We start from the raw sequence: 18,203 nt of genomic DNA on the forward strand, positions 1-18,203 counted from the left end.
TTTGTTGTGGAGCATAAATTGTTCCAGGTGCATCGACTAACATGACTATAAAGCAGCCCTGTTCCTGGTGGCTGCACCATCATCCCTCAGGAGGTAAGCAGAAAGTGGCCATATCTTCTTCAAGCTCTAGAATCTCACCTTGAGTGTATGAGGGACATTATGGGGAAGGTGAAGTCCAGAGACACAGCTGATGCCAGGAATTATCTTCCTTGTTCAAATGGGCTCACTCGCCAGCTGTTTGCCAAGACTTTTCTATGTCGAGAGGCTATGCTGTGTCAAGGGTGCCTTTTAAAAGCTGCCTTTTTAATAGTGCAATAATTTTATTTGTAGAACATGAAATAATTTTCAAAGGCGTTGGAAGGAAGTCCAGTAATGAGTTTTATGAGCTTGGACCAACAATTTCACCTCTCTGGGTCTCAGTTTCCGAGTCTGTGAATGAGGAGGTCCTTAGGACCATATTGGTGTTAATGCTGTCGAGTCAATTCCAACTCCTAGCAACCATGTGTACAGCAGAGTGACCCTGTGCATAGCAGAGAAGAGCCCTGCCAGTCTTTTTGCACCATCCTCTCACCTTCTGGAGCTCTAGCAGACAATGCTCTGCTGCTATTCATAGGTTTTGATGACCAATTATTTCGGAAGTGGGTGGCCAGATCCTTCTTAGTCTGTCTTAGTCTGGAAGCTCCATTGAAACCTGTCCACCATGGGTGACACTGCTGGTATTTGAAATACTGGTGGCATAGCTTTCAGCATCACAGCAACATGCAGCTGCCACAGTATGACACCCGACAGATGGGTGGTGTGGTTCCCTCACCAGGAAATGAACCTGTGGCTGCAGTGGTGAGAGTACAGAATCTTAGCCATTAGACCACCAGGGCTGGCCTAGGACCATGTAGCCCCTTCCAATTCTAAAGTAAGGAAACTACCCAACACAACTGGAAAAAGGAAAACAGAAATCCCACATTTGTGCAATTCTGCACTCAAACTGTCGTCATAGTTAGAAAATAGATTTGTAGTGAGAAGATTGTGCTGAGAACCACTCCAGGATCAGCTTTGTCTGGTTCCTTAACACATGACCACTCTTCTCCATCATATCTACTTCAATTTGATCCGCCCCACCAGCAGCACCTCTTCTCTTCATTCAGACAAACAGATAAATAACCAGACTAGTAGCCAAGAAAGAAATTAGTAGCAGGTGGAACAGCTTAGTTTTAATGATGCTGCAACCAAATTTTAATTGAACAAAAACTCGTAACTTTGCCCATTCTTAGCCCATTAATGCCTCACAAGTACTCAGTGAAGTTGGCCAGGCCTGGTCTCCCAGGGAGGAAAGTGCTAACACTTTTGGCATCTGTTCTTAGCTCTCCTTTCTACCTCTAGAAGTGGGCCAATTCTCCTGTAAAATTTCTATTTCACTTTGGCCTGGGTTTTGTTTGTTTGTTTTCTTTATCTTTTAACATTTTGTGTATGTGAATTTGTTCAGAGGAGACTCTCGATGACTCTTTTCCTAAAGTGAGAAGTTGATTTCAAGAGAACCATCCATAGGACCCTCCAACTGGCTTGTTTTATAAGAAGTCAGAAATGGCAGCAGAAGTAATCATATGAAAACATTTGTGTATCCACACTCATAATTAATAACTATTAAAGTATTTTTAAGTTTTGATTATGATATTTTTATTTTAAAAATCTTAGATATAAAATTGAAATCTCCCTATTCCGCTATCTAGTCCCATTACTTCCCAGAGATAACCACTTTTATAACTTTAAATTGCATGCTTTCAGTTGTATTTATTTTTATATTTTTACTAAAGCCATGAGAATCTATAAATCATCTATTGTATTGCTTTGCATGCTTTAAAAATTTACATAAGTTACATAATTGTAAATTATATAAAATTATATGAATATAGAGTAACACTCTACATATCTATAAATTGCTTTCTTTGCTCAACATGTTAAGATCTATGCATATTGTTACATATAAATTTATTTCTTTTTTTTTCCTGCTGTATAGTGTAATTAAAAACATTTCCTATTAGAAGATCATAAACATATTCTCCTATTTTTTTCTTAGAGTTTTAAAGTTTTTTGGGGTATACTTAGGTCTAATTCCATCTGGCATATATTTTTATTTATGGATGTGAATTAGAAATCTGATTTTATAATTTTTTTATATAGTTCTTGCACGTTTGGATAGATTTACTCCCAAGGACTTACAAGTTTGCTACCACTGTGAATGTTATTTTTTTAACACATTTTCTAATTAGTTCTTTTTAGTATTTGGGAACACTATTGATTTCATATGTTCAACTTTTAAGTAACTACCATGATAAATTTTCTCACTAGTTCTCAAATTTTACCTATAGTTTCTTTTAGCTTTTCTATACACAATCATGTTGCTTGCAAATAATGATAATTTTGTCTCTTCCTTTCCGGTAGTTATGTGCTTACATATTTATTACTTTTCATTTTGATTTTTTTGAACTAGTATAGGACCTTCAGTACAGTGTTAAATGGAAGAGTTGTGGGAGGCATCCTTGTCTGTTCTTGACTTGAATGGGAATGAGTTAATTTCACCATAAAGTATGAATATTTTCTCTGGGTTTTTGGTAGATAGCCTTTGTTTAGGCCAAGAAGATCTTCTTATCTTCCTGGTCTGTTAAAGAGTTGTTTTATTACCTTTTTTTTAAGTAATGGAAAGTGTCAAATTTTATCCAACTTCTTTTCTGTATCTATCAACATGATCATGTGGTTTTTATCCTTTAATATGTTAAGATAGTATATTACATGGACAGAGTTTTTGATAGTGGACTATCTTTGTATTTATGGGATAAACTCTATCTAGACTGGAATATTTTTAAATAAATTGCTGGATTCTATTTGCTAATACTTTATTTTAAGGGTTCTTTCCATATTTATAATTGAGATGATTTTATGATTTTGTTTTCTTATACTATTCATTACTGCCTTTAGAATCAGGGCTCTACTACCATCATAAAATGAATTGGGTAGTTTTCCTTCTTTGTCTATTCTTCGCAACAATGTATTTAATATAGAGATTATTTGTTCTTTAAAGATTTTGTAAAACTTGTTTGTAGAGAGCTTCTGGTCTGGCCATGATGGAGTAGTTTGTTTTGGACTGACTCTTCCACCAAAAACAACCCTAAAAGCTGGTCAAATACATAAAATAACCTTTGCAAGACATTGGAGTACGACCAAAACAGGGAGGCTTGAGGGTCAGGGATCCTTGAAAGAAGGGAAACTCTTAAAGTGAGCTCCATGCCACCATCATCCCTAGATTTTTCCCTAAGGACATTTTCCAGATTATAACCTGGGAGAATAGAGTTCAAGCAGAAACAACATTGTTATTGGGCTAGGGAGACAGTCAGAATTTGAGGCTACCAAAGTGGCTCATTAAAGGGTAAAATCCCAGAGAAAAGCAAAGCACAGAGAAGGAGCCCAAAAATATGAATACAGATTTTCAACAAGTCACTGACTGGCTCCTCAGCTGCACGAACAAGTGGTGAGACCCCTAGAAACCAAGCTGAAAACAGCAGCTGAGAGGCTGTACAAAGATTTCAGCAACCACATGGTGATAGAGACAGAGATTAGAACTCAGGTCCTGCCAATGTGTATGCATTTTAGTAAACATCCCTGGCTTCCAGTTGAGACTCTGCAAGGCTTGTTCTCTCTGAGTAATGACCATGCCCTAGAAGTAAAGACAATGTCTCAGGAGTAGGGGCAAATCTGAAATAGATCAAACCTACCAAAGTGATCTGCTGTTATTCTACGTTCTTCTCAGAAGAAAACATAATCTTCTTTGGAAAATGGTAAATCATCCATAGCCTTTAAATGTTTTCTCTCACTGTGTCCAAAATCCAATTAAAAATTGTGAAGCATGCTAAAAAACAGAACTAAGTGGCCAGAAGCTAAGAGAGAAGAAACACACACACACATGCATGTACACACACACACACACACACACACTCTTGCACACTCAGGTGATTCTGGCATTGCTGTTATCAGACAAGGAACTTTAAATAACTCTGATCAATATGTTTATGAAAATGTGAATAAAAGGTGAAAAACAGAATTTTAACAGAGAATTGTACTCTATTTTACAAAAACCAAATGGACAGTCTACAAGTGCAAAAATATCTGAAATTAAGAACTCTCTGGAGAGCAGATAGGATATAGCAAAAAATAGGATTAATTAACTCATGGACAGGTAAATAGAAAATAGCCTAAGTTAAGCACAGGAAAAAAAAGAATGGTGAAAAATGAGTGCGTGGAACATGTGGGATACAGTCAACTTTTATTATACTTAGAATTGGAGTACCAGAGGGAGAGGAGAGAATGCAACAGAAGCAATATTTAAAGACAGAATGACCAAGAAAATCCCATAGATTCAAGAAGCTCACATCGTCAAAAAGTTCATGTAGAATCACCATAACCTAGCAATTCTACTCCTAGTTATATACCACAAAGAACTGAAAACAGGTATTCTTAAAAACAAACACTTGTATATGAATTTTCATAGCAACACTATTCACAACAGCCAAAGGTAGAAGCAATCCAAATATGCATGAATGTGTAAACAAAATGTGGTATATCTATACAATGGAAAAATATTGATACGTGATACAACATAGGTGAACTTCAGAAACATTATGCAAAGTGATAGGAGCCCGTCACAAAGGACTATATATTATATGTTCCATTTACATGAAGTACCCAGAATAGCTAAGTCCATAGGGACAGAAAGAAGATTAGTGGTTTATAGGGGATAGAGGAGTGGCCGCTTAATGGGTGTGAGGTTTCCTTTTGGAGTGATGAAAATGTTGTGGAATTAGATAGTGATGATGGTTGCTCAACGTTGTCAATGTACTAAATGCCACTGAATTATACACTTTAAAATGGTTAATTTTATGTTTCACAATTTTGCCTCAATTAAAAAAAGATTTAGAAGAGAAACTCAGCAAATTACAAGAAGGATACATAAAAAGAAAACCACACCTAGATAAATCATAGTCGTACTGCTGGAAAACAAAATTAGCAGTTGAAAAATGTCACTTCATCATCTTCTAGCTTCTATAGTTTGTGTTGATAAGTCAAATGTTAGTAATATGGTCATTCTTTTAAAGGTAATGTCTTTTTTCTTTGGCTGCTTGTAAGATTTTTCACTTGATCTGTACCTCACAGCATAAGCAAAAATATTAATTCAAGAGAGATCACAGGCCTAAATGTGAAAGGCAGAACAGTAAAGCTTCAGAAGAAAACAGAGAATGTTCTCACGACCTTAGAATATGCAAAGATTTCTTAAATAGGACATAAAAATCACTAATCCTGAAAAAAGACTAATTAATTAGACTTTATTTGAATCAAGAATATCTGTTCATTAAATTTAAAAAACAAAGACACCATACAAGAGTGGAAAGGCAAGTCACAAACTGATAGAAGATACTGGCCCTATATATATATGTATATATATAGCTAAAGGTTTGCATCCAGAATATACAAAACATTCCTGCCAGTCAGTAGGAAAAGATAGGGAGTTTGATCTTAAAAAGGGCAAAAGACATGAACAGGTGCTTCACAAAATGCCCTGTTTCCTGTATGGAGCAGCCCTCTGAGATTTCTTGTGTGAGGTGTAGCCCCCAGTTCCCGCCCTTGAGGCCTATTCTTGATCCAGGTTCTCTTGATTCTGCTCAGTTACCATTCTGATTTTGAATCCCTGTTTATTTCTACTATTTGGAGATTTTCCTCCATTTCCAGTTTAGCTAATATTCTTTGTTTTATTTGTGCAGCATTTCTACATGTTTAAGATTGGAGGGGGGATTTCTAGCATCCACTCAGTCATGTGTGTTTACTTAGAAGTCCAAATTCCATTTTTATGAAGTCAGGTTAGATTAGAGTGGGTGATACAGCCCTGGATTGTTTCTGGATTCATGACTTTATATTACTATAAATCATTGTGGGCACAGTAGGTTAGAAGATTTCACAGAGAAGAAAGCCATTTCGAATAGAAAGAGTGAAATAAAGGAATCTGGAGATTTATACAACTGTTGGAAACCAATATTGGAAGGCAGAGGGTACTTTTAGCACCTTCTTTTTTGGGTGACGTTATTTTGAACACTTGCTCTTTGACACTAGGGACCCGGTGGGTTCTCATTTGTTTTGTATAAGCAAAGGATCTAATAAGTTACAGTGATAAAATGATTCTCAAAGCTTGGATCTACTCACATATCATATCACCTGGGATGCTGATTAAAAATGTAGATGCAAGGGCTCTACCCAGGGCCAGGGAATCTACATTTAATATACTTTCTGTGATGGTGATTCGTATATTCCAGTGTGAAAATCATTACAGATAGGTACCAGATATATGTGTGTTAGCCCTACCAATAGTCGTTGTATATCAACTGTGGGAAATCTGGCAGATAATGCTTAATCCAAGAGGATAACTGCTAGTTTTCTAGCTGCAGAGAATTTCAGTTGTTTAGGGCAGCAGGGGAACTAGCAACCAATGGCCTACAGGCCAAATCCAGCCCATCACAGGTTTTTGTATGGCCAGTGAGCCTTACAAAATGCTATTTGCATTTGTAAATGGTTGAAAAAAAATCAAAAGAAGAATAATACTTTGTGACATGTGAAAATTCTATGAAATTCAAATTTTAGTGTCTGTTTACAGTTTTATTGGAACACAGCTATGCTTATCAATTTACAAATTGTTTTTGGCTGCTTTTACATTATAATAGCAGAGTTGATAAGTTGTAACAGAGACCACAGAGCCCCCAAGGCCTAAATTACTTATTATCTATCTCTCTCTCTTTTTTTTTGGTAAGGAAGATTGGCCCTGAGCTAACATCTGTTGCCAATCTACCTGTTTTTTGCTTGAGGAAGATTGCCGCTGTGCTAACACCTGTGGCTATCTTCCTCTATTTTGTATGTGGGATCCCACCACAGCATGGTTTGATAAGTGGTGCAAGGTCCACACGCAGGATCCAAAAATTCGAACCCCAGGCTGCTGAAGTAGAGCATGTGAACTTAACCACTATGCCACCGGGCCAGCCCCTTATCTATCCCTTTATAGAAAAAGTTTACAGATCTCTGGGCAAGGCTATAGGCTTTCATTGTACTGTGCAGGCCTGTCAATTTCCCCATAACCCCAAGGCTGCCTCCTCTTCTCTTACCTCCCCCACACCCCGCCATCCCCACCACAAACACATACACACAGCCTGATTGAATGCCCTGCAATGAAGCCCTGGGCTGTCTTCTTCATTGTGAAAGAAGGAATAAAAACTGCCCTGTTCTCGTTCAGAAAGATCCTTTAAGTCTACCTGTGATCTTTGGGGAAATATGTTCTTGAAATATCAGGTAGCTCTGATTACATTAATTTAAACTTACCAACTTTTGGAGCCACTTAGGAGGGCCAATTCTAGCCCCAGGAAAACATAAAAATGTCTAAAAATTCTTAGAAGGGGAAATCCATTTACAACAAGTTAAAGGTTAATGGATTCATGATTCAACCTCAAACTGTATTGTGCCAATAAACATTTGATCTAATGAAGAAAAAAGTATTTTTAAACTTGATAAGAGAATAGGGCTTCCTGAAGCTTTCCTAGATATTTGATAAGATAAAAGATGAATTTTGTAGAAAAGAAGATAAAGCAGGAAATAAGACTAAAGTTCTTTTCTTTGTTTTGCTTTGTGTATACAGAGGGCTAATACATAGTTTGTGAATTACTGAGTGCTTTTTTTTTTACACAGTTTCTCTTAACCTTCCTTCTGGTCATTTTTCTGTTTAGTGGCAAAATGATAAAAATAAATAAATGAGGAAGAAAGAGTAAATGGAAAATAGGGTTAGAAGTATAATAAAGCAGTGGGAAAGATTATCACTCTAAAATGTATATCAGCTGGTTTAATTCTCTTGTTAGAGATAGGCTACAAATTTGATTCTATGCTTCCAAGTGGCCAATGCAAAGTGGAAAATAAAATCTAGTGTCTGTAAGTCAAAAACTAAACTAATTTTTCATGAGAAACATCACTTTCTTGATACTAAGCCTTGAGATAAATTTTTCTGGTGGATCCTCATAAAAAGTCTGTCGTGTGATAACATGGATGCTGTTTTACATGCATTCATGTAATATAGACATGTTTTGTCTATCCTATTCTTTCAAAGACATGGATATAAAATCCCATATTAAGGAAATGGTGTGGTATAGGGATTGAGACAGTGCAAAATAGCAATAGTTTTTCGATCTCATATATATATGAGCGTGTGGAAAATCTAACTCAAATAGGAAACTTATATGAGCGCTTTGGTAAAGTCCTTTTCTTTTACTTTCTCATATGTTGGATATATTCCTGTGTGCATCTGTTGTACAACATCCTATACAAATGCAATTTAATTAATGCCAGCTGAAATATAGAACCCTCATATGTGCAAAAGGGACACCCAATGATATCATTCCATTCTGTGTCAAAGAGGAGACCTTGAGCATTAGATCTGGAAAAGGCCTTAGAAATCATCTTGGTCAAAAATGTCAAATATGTGGCATATGTGTTTTCATTCCTTACTTCCATTACCATGGCAGACATCACTAATTGATCACATTAATATGCTGATTGATAATACAAAGTAGAGATACGGCTATTTTCAACACAACCCTCAATGCAAGTACTGCCAAAAGATCAGTGTTGAAATGCACAATAAAAATGCTACTATCAGACTTCTGGTTTTAGCCCCAACATGTAAAGAGCTTGGAAGTTGTTACTCTCATTCATTCGACAGGAAAAAGCTGAACAAATTGAAAACTTTTCTTGGACCCATCAGAGAATTGAGATTGTAAAGCAAACTACTACCCTGAAGTCTAGAAAGACAGATGAATCCGAAGAGTCACAACCAAAATGTGCTTGCCTGGAACAGAAAATACTGAAGCCATAAACTGGTAGGAACACTTAAATAGTAATTTTGATGAATTGCAGGAGACTCTTTGTGTACTAGCTGGAGAATGAGAGACTCCTGGAGGCTGCAGTCTTAGGGCCCCCTCCCCTCTTACACTTTTGTAGAATCTAAGAAAAATCCCCTAGTAGCTCTGGCAGGAGGAGGGTAAGAGTAATCATTGTGAAATATGACAAGAGAATTCTCAATAATAAAGGCCAGCTTTCCAAGGGAAAAGACACAACCAGAGCCTTATCCCAGCTGGGGAAGGGCATTCCTCCCGTTCTAACCCCCTCTAGCCTTCCTGTCTCACCTAAGGGAGGAAAATCTATACCACTGGAAAAAAATTGTGAAGGTTATAGCCAAAAAAACAGGCCCACTAAAAGACTGAGATTTAATCATAGAGTTATAGAAAACTTTCCTTCTTCTATGCCCAACCACAACACTAGCAAGGTTTTAGTGTAATAATGGCACATGAAAGTTGAAGGTGCTGCAAGACACAGACTTTTTCTGAGGAGGAGTAATTAGGGAAGCCTAAAGTCAAGAGGACACATAAACAAGGGCATTAAAGGAATTTGAAGCCCTGGTACATACAGCTACAACAAACACAAAACACAGCCCAACTCCTAGCCCAAATCCTCACACTGAAGGTCTGTTTATCTCAGTTCCTATTACCCAGTTTAGCATATGTGTTTTCAACAAAAAATTACAAGGTATGCCAAAGGCAAGAAAAAACACAATCTGAGCAAACAAAGCCAGCATCAGAACTAGACTGAGATATGACACAGATGTTGGAATTATTAGACAGGGATTTTAAAATAACAATGATTAATAAATTAGGAGGTTTAATGGGAAAAGTACACAACATGCAATAATAGATGGGTAATTTAAGCAGAGAGATGGAAACTCTACAAAAGAATTAAAAGGAAATGCTAGAAATAAAAAACATTGTAACAGAAATGAGGAATGTATGTGATAGGCTTATCAGTAGACTTGACACAGCTAAGAAACCAGTGAGCTTAAGGATAGGTCAATAGAAATTTCCAAAACTGAAATGCAAAAAGAGAAAAGAATGGAAAAACAAAACAAAACCAGAGCCGAACATCCAAGAACTGTGGGACAGTTTCAAAGTATATAACATACACATTAATTGAAATTCTGGAAGGAGAAGTAAGAGAGAACAGAGCAGAAGAATAATGAAGTAATATTGGCTTGAAGTCATTCAAGTATTGAAGTAACAATGGCTGAAAACTTTCCAAAATTAGTGACAGACACAAAACCATAGATCCCGGAAGCTCAGAGAACACAATGCAGGATAAATACCGAGAAACTACACCTGGGAATATCATATTCAAACTATAGAAAACCAAAGAAAAAGAGAAAACCTTGAAAGAAGCCAGAGCAAAACAACACCTTACCTACAGAGGACAAGGATATGAAGTACAGTGATATGAAGCAATATCTGTGTGAGCAAGGATATGAAGTCTCCTAAGAAACCATACCAACATAAAGAGAATTGAGTGAAATAATTAAAATTGAAAGAAAAAGCTCAGCAACCTAGAGTTGTATATCTGGTGAAATTATCCTTAAAAAATGAAGGATAAATAAAGACTTTCTCACATAAACAAAAACTCAGGGAACTTATCACCAGCAGACCTGCCCTGCAAGAAAGATTGAAAGAAGTTTTTTAGGGAGATGGGAAATGATATTCAAATTCAAATCTAAATAAAGAAAGGAAGAGTGTCAGGGAAGGAGTAAATGAAGGTAAATAAAATCTTCTGTTTTTCTTATTTTTAATTGATCTAAAAGATAGCTGTTAGTTTAAAGTAATAATAGCAAGAATGTATTGAGTTATTATAGTATATGGATAAGTGAAATGAATGATAGCAATATCATAAGAGATGGGAGGGAGAAATTGAGGACAGTATGTTGTAAGATACCTACACTACATGTGAAGTGGTATAGTGTTATTTAAAGGTACATTTAGATAGTTAAAAATATGTATTGGAAACTCTAGGGCAGCTACTTAAAAAATTTTAGAAAGAATTGCATCCTAAGAGAGGAAGTAAAATGTAATTATATAAAATGTTCAATTAGAACTAGAGAAACAGGGGCCGGCCCAGTGGCATAGAAGTTAAGTTTGCACCCTCCACTTCGGCAGCCCAGGGTTCTTAGGTTCGGATCCCAGGTGCAGACCTTGCTCATCAAGCCAGGCTGTAGTGGCATCCCACATAAAATAGAGAAAGATTGGCACAGGTGTTAGCTCAGGGCCAATCTTCCTCAGACACACACACACACAAAAGAACAAGAGAAACAGAAAAAGAGAGGACAAAAATAGAGAACAAATACAAGGAATAGAAAATACTTACAAACATAGTAGGTATTAATCCCAAGTATATCAATTATCACTTTAAATGTGAATGGTCTAAATATGCCAAGTAAAAGAGATTGTCAGAGAGCATAAGAAAACAAGATCCAACTATATGTTGCCTACAAGAAACTGAATTTAAATATAAAGACTCAGATAGGTTAAAAGCAAAGGGATGGAGAAAGATATGCCATGCTAACATGAATCAAAACAAAGCTGGAGGAACTACATTAATTTCAGACAAAGCTAACTTCAGAACAAGGAAAATTATCAGAGATAATGAGAGTCATTATTATAATGATAAAGGGGTCAATTCCCTAAGACATAATAGTCCTAAACATGTGTGCACCTAATAACAGGCCATGAAAATACACAAGTCAAAAGCTAACGGAATGCTATTAGCCATCCTTCATTTAGGCTAAGCAACCACCTTGATAGATGAGATGATAAAAGTGGTTAAGTGACTTGCTTAAGGTCACAAGACTAATGACTGGCAGAACACAGGTCTCCTAGTTCCTTGTCTAGATCACGATCCAATAAGGAAAAATTTTGTTTGTACTTGAATACAGAACAAATGAAGTAAGCATGGTATTTTATAGCTCAGACACTTGGCAGAACAGAGTAGAGAGGGAAGAGTTTTTGGTGTCTGTCACTTAGTACCTACATGATCTCTGGTTTCCTAGTTACTAAATCTCTGTAAGCCATAGTTTTTAAGCAGCAAAACAGGGAGTGTTCATGAGATTTAATGAAACACCTTAAGTAAAACAGCTAGCAAATAAGAAGGAACTTAATATAAGGTATCTCTCTTCCTCTTTCTCCTTTCTGTGTTCTCCTAGTTAGTTACACTAACTTTATTATGGTTAAGTTAGTTGTGCTATGCTGCTAGAAGCAATTACAATCATATGAAAAGAAGCCAGAGAGAGGATGTGGTAACTGTACAAGCAGTCCACAATTCACAAACACTGAATTAAAAAAAATACTACACATAGATGGTTAGGTTCCCGTAACTTAGACCCTGCCATTCCTATTTTTGATGCCCCTCAATTAGATTTACCATGAAGCTAATGAATTAAGCTTCAAGCCCCTCACTTGCATTGTTTCCTATGAGTGGTGGGAGTAGCTGAGAATTGTAAGATGTTCTAGGTGGTAAGGGAGTGGGGGCAGGTTGCTATCAGGAAGCATTTTGTGTAAGCAATTCTGGTAAGTTGCCTAAAGAGCTCTCAGAAAAAAAGGGACTTGATTCTCTAAGTTTCTGGCAGTTTGTTGTGATTTATTTTGTTGTTCTAAATAAATATTTACTTTTGTACCTAATTTTGTATTTTGTACTTTCTTACAGAGGGCCCCACAAATTGTTTAAGTTTCAGACCAAAACACATGGATCCACTCCTGGCCACACTTTTGGTGCCATCACCTGCCACTACTCTGAAAATTCCCAGAGGTGCCCTCCTCAGAGCCCACTCCAATGGCTGGAGCAGCAGCTAGCTTTCCTACCCCTCTTCTTCTCTGATTCCTACAGAGCTCTCCTCTGCACTGCTAGGATCATGGGCCAGCTGTTTGAGTCTCTGCCAGGACACAGTGTCTCTCCATGTACACTGGGTTCATGGGAGAGAATGGTCTGGGCTCAAGGAATTAGGTCTGTGCAAGGAATTAGGAGAGAGAAAAGATCAAGAAAATGGGGTCCTTAGTGCAGCACTTGAGCCTCAGGGCCACCCTTTTAGCTCATTGTGGGTTTGATTATAAGGCACATTAAATGTATTTTTTGAGTACCCATTATTTGCCTGTGGGATTGCCTACAACTCTGACCTTTATTTGTACCATTTTTCTATGATAAAACTTTTCCGCAGTACAACCTCTGAAATTCCTGAACCACAACCTTTAGTCAGCTGGATGACTCCTGTATGGATTTGTAGGAGCTAGTTTAAGAAAGCCAAAGAGACATCTGTATTCTGTAGAATCATTTTTTGTAACAGTTCATTTCATCCAAGCTTTACCTGCCCAAAGTAATTTCAAACACAAGATAGGAAGCTTGACCCGTTGCAAAGAAGATTAAGAATAATGTAGCCTCAGAAAGAAGGCAAGTGTAAAGAAGAATGTGCTCAGCAGGAGCCAGGAGTGAGGGTCTTTGGAGGAGGGGCCAATGTAATTTATAAAGCTATAGAGAGACTCAAGTCAGTCTCTCCAGTGTTTGGCTCCAAGGTGTCAGAATAGGTTTTATAGGTCAACAGGGTTGTTCTAATGATTATCCAAGCTTCTCCCCCTTCAGTAGGGAAGGCCCCAGTTTTACGGCATTACCTGCCCAGTCAGCAGGCTGGGTGTTAGAATTCTGAGCAGACTACCCCTCCTCTCTGAAAGCAGCAGGCAGCAAAATAGGTCCGGAAATTCCTGAGCAATGGGAAGCCAGCTCTAATGCAATTACCTGAAATAAAAGAAGGGGTCAGATAATAAGGGGCAAAGGTTTTTCCTTTTAAAGTACAGGGCCAGGTAAACAAAACCAGCTGCCTCTGGAGCCAACAAACTCTCTTCATTAAACATTTTAAGAGGCTAATGGGCATAAGTGGCTAATTGTAATATAATCCTAAAAACTAAATGTAGGGGCCTGGAGAAGGGTGGAAAGGAGATGGGGTTAAAACCAGGCTGACAGAGACAGAAAGGAGATGAGACCTGCTCCTTGGCAAAGAATCCCTAAATGGCCAGAATGGAATTGAAATAAGAGTAAGATGATTTGTCCAGGAGTCTCTAACGTTTCTGTCAGTGTCCCTGTAAGATGGGCCTGGGAGTCGCAGCTAGGACAGTTTTAAGTTAATATGCCAGTAGAATAGAATCTGGAATGAGTTTTTAAAATAACTAATTCTGGGAAATTTTATGTGTATTTACTATGAAAAACTCTGGAAGGGTATACAGCAATATGTTAACAAGGGGTCTCTCTAGGTACTGGGCCTATCAGTGATTTCTCATTTCCATATTTTTATTTTGTTAATGTGAATTTTCTAATTTGTCTACAATGAGCACTTATTTCTTTTATAATAAACAAATAAAAGGCAAAAGTTTAAATAAGATGAAAGGTATTAAACTGGAAATAAAATTTAAAACTAAAAAGGGCAAGAGAGTTGGTGAATGAATTGGTAAGTGGTTCCATTTACTTTGTATACTCTGCCATCCTTGCCACCTCCCCAGATGGGCGCTTGATATGACTTGCCGATCTAGAGGCCAGCAGAGGAAGGGATGATGGTTGCTGGTATTGAGCCAGACAGGCTATTTGTCCATGCACAAAGGTTTCAGCCTCACTGTGTCTGTAAGAGTTCCCAGAAAGGTTATTTCTGCATAGGCTCTCTTGACCTCAGCTTTTAGTTGAACAGCTCGGCTACTTGCAGTATGATCCTAAGATGTTGAAATTTCAAGAGAGCTTGGAGGAGGACTATGATTTACCTAGCAATAAAAATCTAAGTAGTTCTAGAACCAACCGTTCTGCCAGGGTTTATGTGGAAGATGCCAAATCACCTCTAATTGATGAATTTCCTTCCTCTTTCCTTTCTTTCCTTCTTTCAAGCCTTCCTTTCCTCTCTGATTTATTTGGGCTTGTGATGCCTTTCTAGCCATTATTAAACTAATAACTCTTGTGGAGAGACTGGTTGGTAGCTGAGAATCATCTTTACCTTTCCAATGAGAAAGGGAGAAAAGCAGAGAGTTGCTCCCAGGTCACTGGACAATCTGTTGGAATCCAGCCTTACTTCCTTTTACCCAGTCTTGGTTAGAAATCACCATCTTCATCATTTTAGCAATTTATTTTTACCAAATGGTTACCACAGGCTACTCTACCTCCTTCATGTCCAAATCTAAATGATAAACTGGGTCCCTAATCACAGGCTGCCACTATCACAGAACCAAAGCTCTGTAACACGCAGGAATTTTTCAACCAACCAAATAACTGGGTATTTATTAGACTCATACCTATGGTTAAATTATCCTCTCTCTTAAAAATGATACTGAATTCTGGGGGACCAAAGTTCGTATTTCCAAAGTACAATATAAATGTGGGTCTAAGGTTGCAAATGAAAGTTGCTGAAACTTCTTAGTATAATATGAGGATTCCTTTGACATCCAAATGTGAATTTCACTCAGATTGAGGTAATTAAAAAGACACCGTGATGGTCAGGCTGGGAAAGGACAGGACTCTTAGCTGGGCCAAAGGTAGAGGAAATGCCCACGGCCATATTTGAGAAGCATTTTAAAAGAGTCTCTGACATCTCTTGTTAACTTCTCTTATTCTCTCGGAGAGCTCATCTACAGCCATGGCTTCATCCATTACTTATAAACTGGAGAAGACACCCACGTCGACATTTCCTGCCTCAATTTTTCTCTGCACCTCCTTCTCATATTTCCAACTACCCATTGTGTATTTCCTCTTTGATATTCTCTGTGTCCTTAATATCCCAAACAGAATCATTCATCTGCTTTGAGAAAGCTAAACCCTAGTCTGACGTACCCTTGGCACCTGTGTTCTCCAAGACATTTTCTTTTATAACCTCAGTGTCATCATTGATTTCCTTCCTCTTACGCTCTTCAGAAGCTTTATTAGTTCTTCCTTCACAGCCTCTCACTTTTACTTCTTTCCATGACCTCCCTTACTTAGACCCAGATTCCTTCTGCCTGCACTAATGAGATAAGATAACCTCATCACACTAGTTTCCTGCTTGAAGCTCTCCCCTGTTCCAATCTAATACACAGCCCACAGGAATAGCTTGAGACCAACTGGGAATGATTGAATCTAGTTTATTAGATTAAAAGTGGGACCAAGAATAGGCTCTAAAAAGCTTAAGCCAAAGTTTTTACTGGAATTTGTCCCCAATGTGTTATGTGAAAGAGAAATTGGACTATTTCTGGGTCTAAGAAAACAGCCATTGAGTGGTCAGTAAGAGGGAGCAAATTTTAGACCGATATTAGAAGTACCTTTCACTGATTCAAGCTATGGTACAGTGGAACAGTACTAGGATTTTATGAACGTCGGTTCCCTGTCCTAGAAAATCACTTCTCAGGGATATTGTAGCAAGCTTACATGCTTAAGACTCCATGACCATTAAGGTCTTTTCAGACTCCATATTTTTGCAACATCATCACAGCCCTTTCCATCCCTCCCTCTGCCTCCCGCCTACTGGGAATCCAGAGTCTGTTCTTGCTGCTCCATACATCCCTCATTCCAAATTCTATCATGGATAAACACACTCTCCTTCTCCAGCCAGATGCTCTCCCATTCACCCCATTCTGCAGCTTTTCAGTCTAAGTTGGTGCTACCTTGGGCCCTTACCTAACCTGGAGGGTAGATTTGGTTATTGAAAACCTTTTATGTGCCAAGTTCTATGTCAAGCATTTTCCCTGATTTGATCAGTACAGTAACCCTATGAAAATACTATAGATTTGAGCTTTTTTTAAAACCCATTTTAAAGGAGAAACCCAACATCATATAGGTAGTAAGTGGCAAAGATGGGATTGAACTGAGGTTTTCTAACTCCAAGTTCTGCACACTTGAAAAAAGGGACAAAAGGAAGGAGGAGAAGAGTGAAGGGACCCTCGACCCTGGGCCATGGATTGTGTGGGATAGGGAGGGTGTCCACAGGGAATCCTACACATTGAAAAAGTACATCTGGCACTTTTATCTCAATAAGTATTAAACAAAATATGTTGCCAGCAAAAATCATAAACACTGATGTTTAAAATAGTTACTGGGAGCTAACAAAGAGAAAAGAGGAAACTATAATATATTTAATTAAAACATAAAAGAACACTAATTACAGTGTATTTTTATCATTTGCCTAGTTATCATGTCATATAGTAACTAGTATTCATGTTAAATGTGTGTTAGATTAACATTACATAAGTTATTTTTCATTTTAACACTACTCTGTTCTAATATGCCCAGCATTCACCTAGTATGCCATCTAATCACGGCTTTAAATAAAATCAGAGGAGCTAGCAGTGACGTACTAAAAGAAAGAGGTTGTGAGGTCATGGACATGCCCAGCACTGTGTGTTGCACATAATAAATGTTTATTAAATCTGAGCCTAGCATCTATACCAGGAATGAGGTGAAAGGTCATGTCATTGTTTTGTGTTATTCTCTAATATAAGTAACCACCTCAGATTTTGAAAAGCTGTACCCTTTGACACAGCAGTTCCACGTTTAGGATTCTATACTCATACAAAAATTAATTCATCAGTCCCCTATTGTTTATGACCCTATCTTTATGAGCTGAAAATTAGAGAAATTAGAACAGAGCCAAGAGCTATTGAGTGCCTACTGTGTGCCAGACACTTTAGGTTTGTTACCTGTTTAATCTTCAATTAACCCTAAGAAGTAAATATGTTTTCTCTAAGAATAAGAAAACGGAGGCCCATAGAGGCCAAGTAATGTGCCAAAGATCATAAAGGTAGTAGATACCTAACTTGGAATTTGAACTCAGATATCTCTGGATCCAAAACCCATGCTCTTTCCTGTATACCAGTGATTTAAACATTAGATTCTGTGGAAATGTCTGAGGTGGTGAGGGAGGTTAAGGGGAAGGGCTGAGTGGGGGGAACTCCTCTCCCACCTCACTTCAACCAGAGCACCTGCTTAAAATTTTTAACCATTCTACTACATTACATATTGGTGTGGGAATTTAACGTTAAAAAGAATTTTCATGCGTTTCTGTAATATGTACTAGTAGGTTGGTGTCTTATTAAAAATGAAAGTAATTAGCCATCAGCCAAGGAGATCTAAGTGGGTTGGAAAAGGCACCCAAGAGTTATAAGCATTGATTTAAATTAAATTGATTTAGTTCAGAATTTTGCAAAGATGGAGGTGGGGAGGTTTGAGATGATGAAGGTCATCTGACCCTGGGCCAGTCTCAGCTTAGTCTT

At 37.7% G+C, this 18,203-nt stretch overlaps 1 protein-coding gene across 3 annotated transcripts in view; it reads left to right on the top strand.

The window, feature by feature from the left end:
• Nucleotides 1-18,203, top strand: part of HPSE2 (heparanase 2 (inactive)) — a 607,678-nt gene that overhangs the window by 429,921 nt on the left and 159,554 nt on the right. The gene's annotated exons all lie outside the window — the stretch shown is intronic.

The sequence above is a fragment of the Equus przewalskii genome, chromosome 1 (genome assembly GCF_037783145.1).
Source record: "Equus przewalskii isolate Varuska chromosome 1, EquPr2, whole genome shotgun sequence".
Lineage (NCBI taxonomy): Eukaryota > Metazoa > Chordata > Mammalia > Perissodactyla > Equidae > Equus > Equus przewalskii.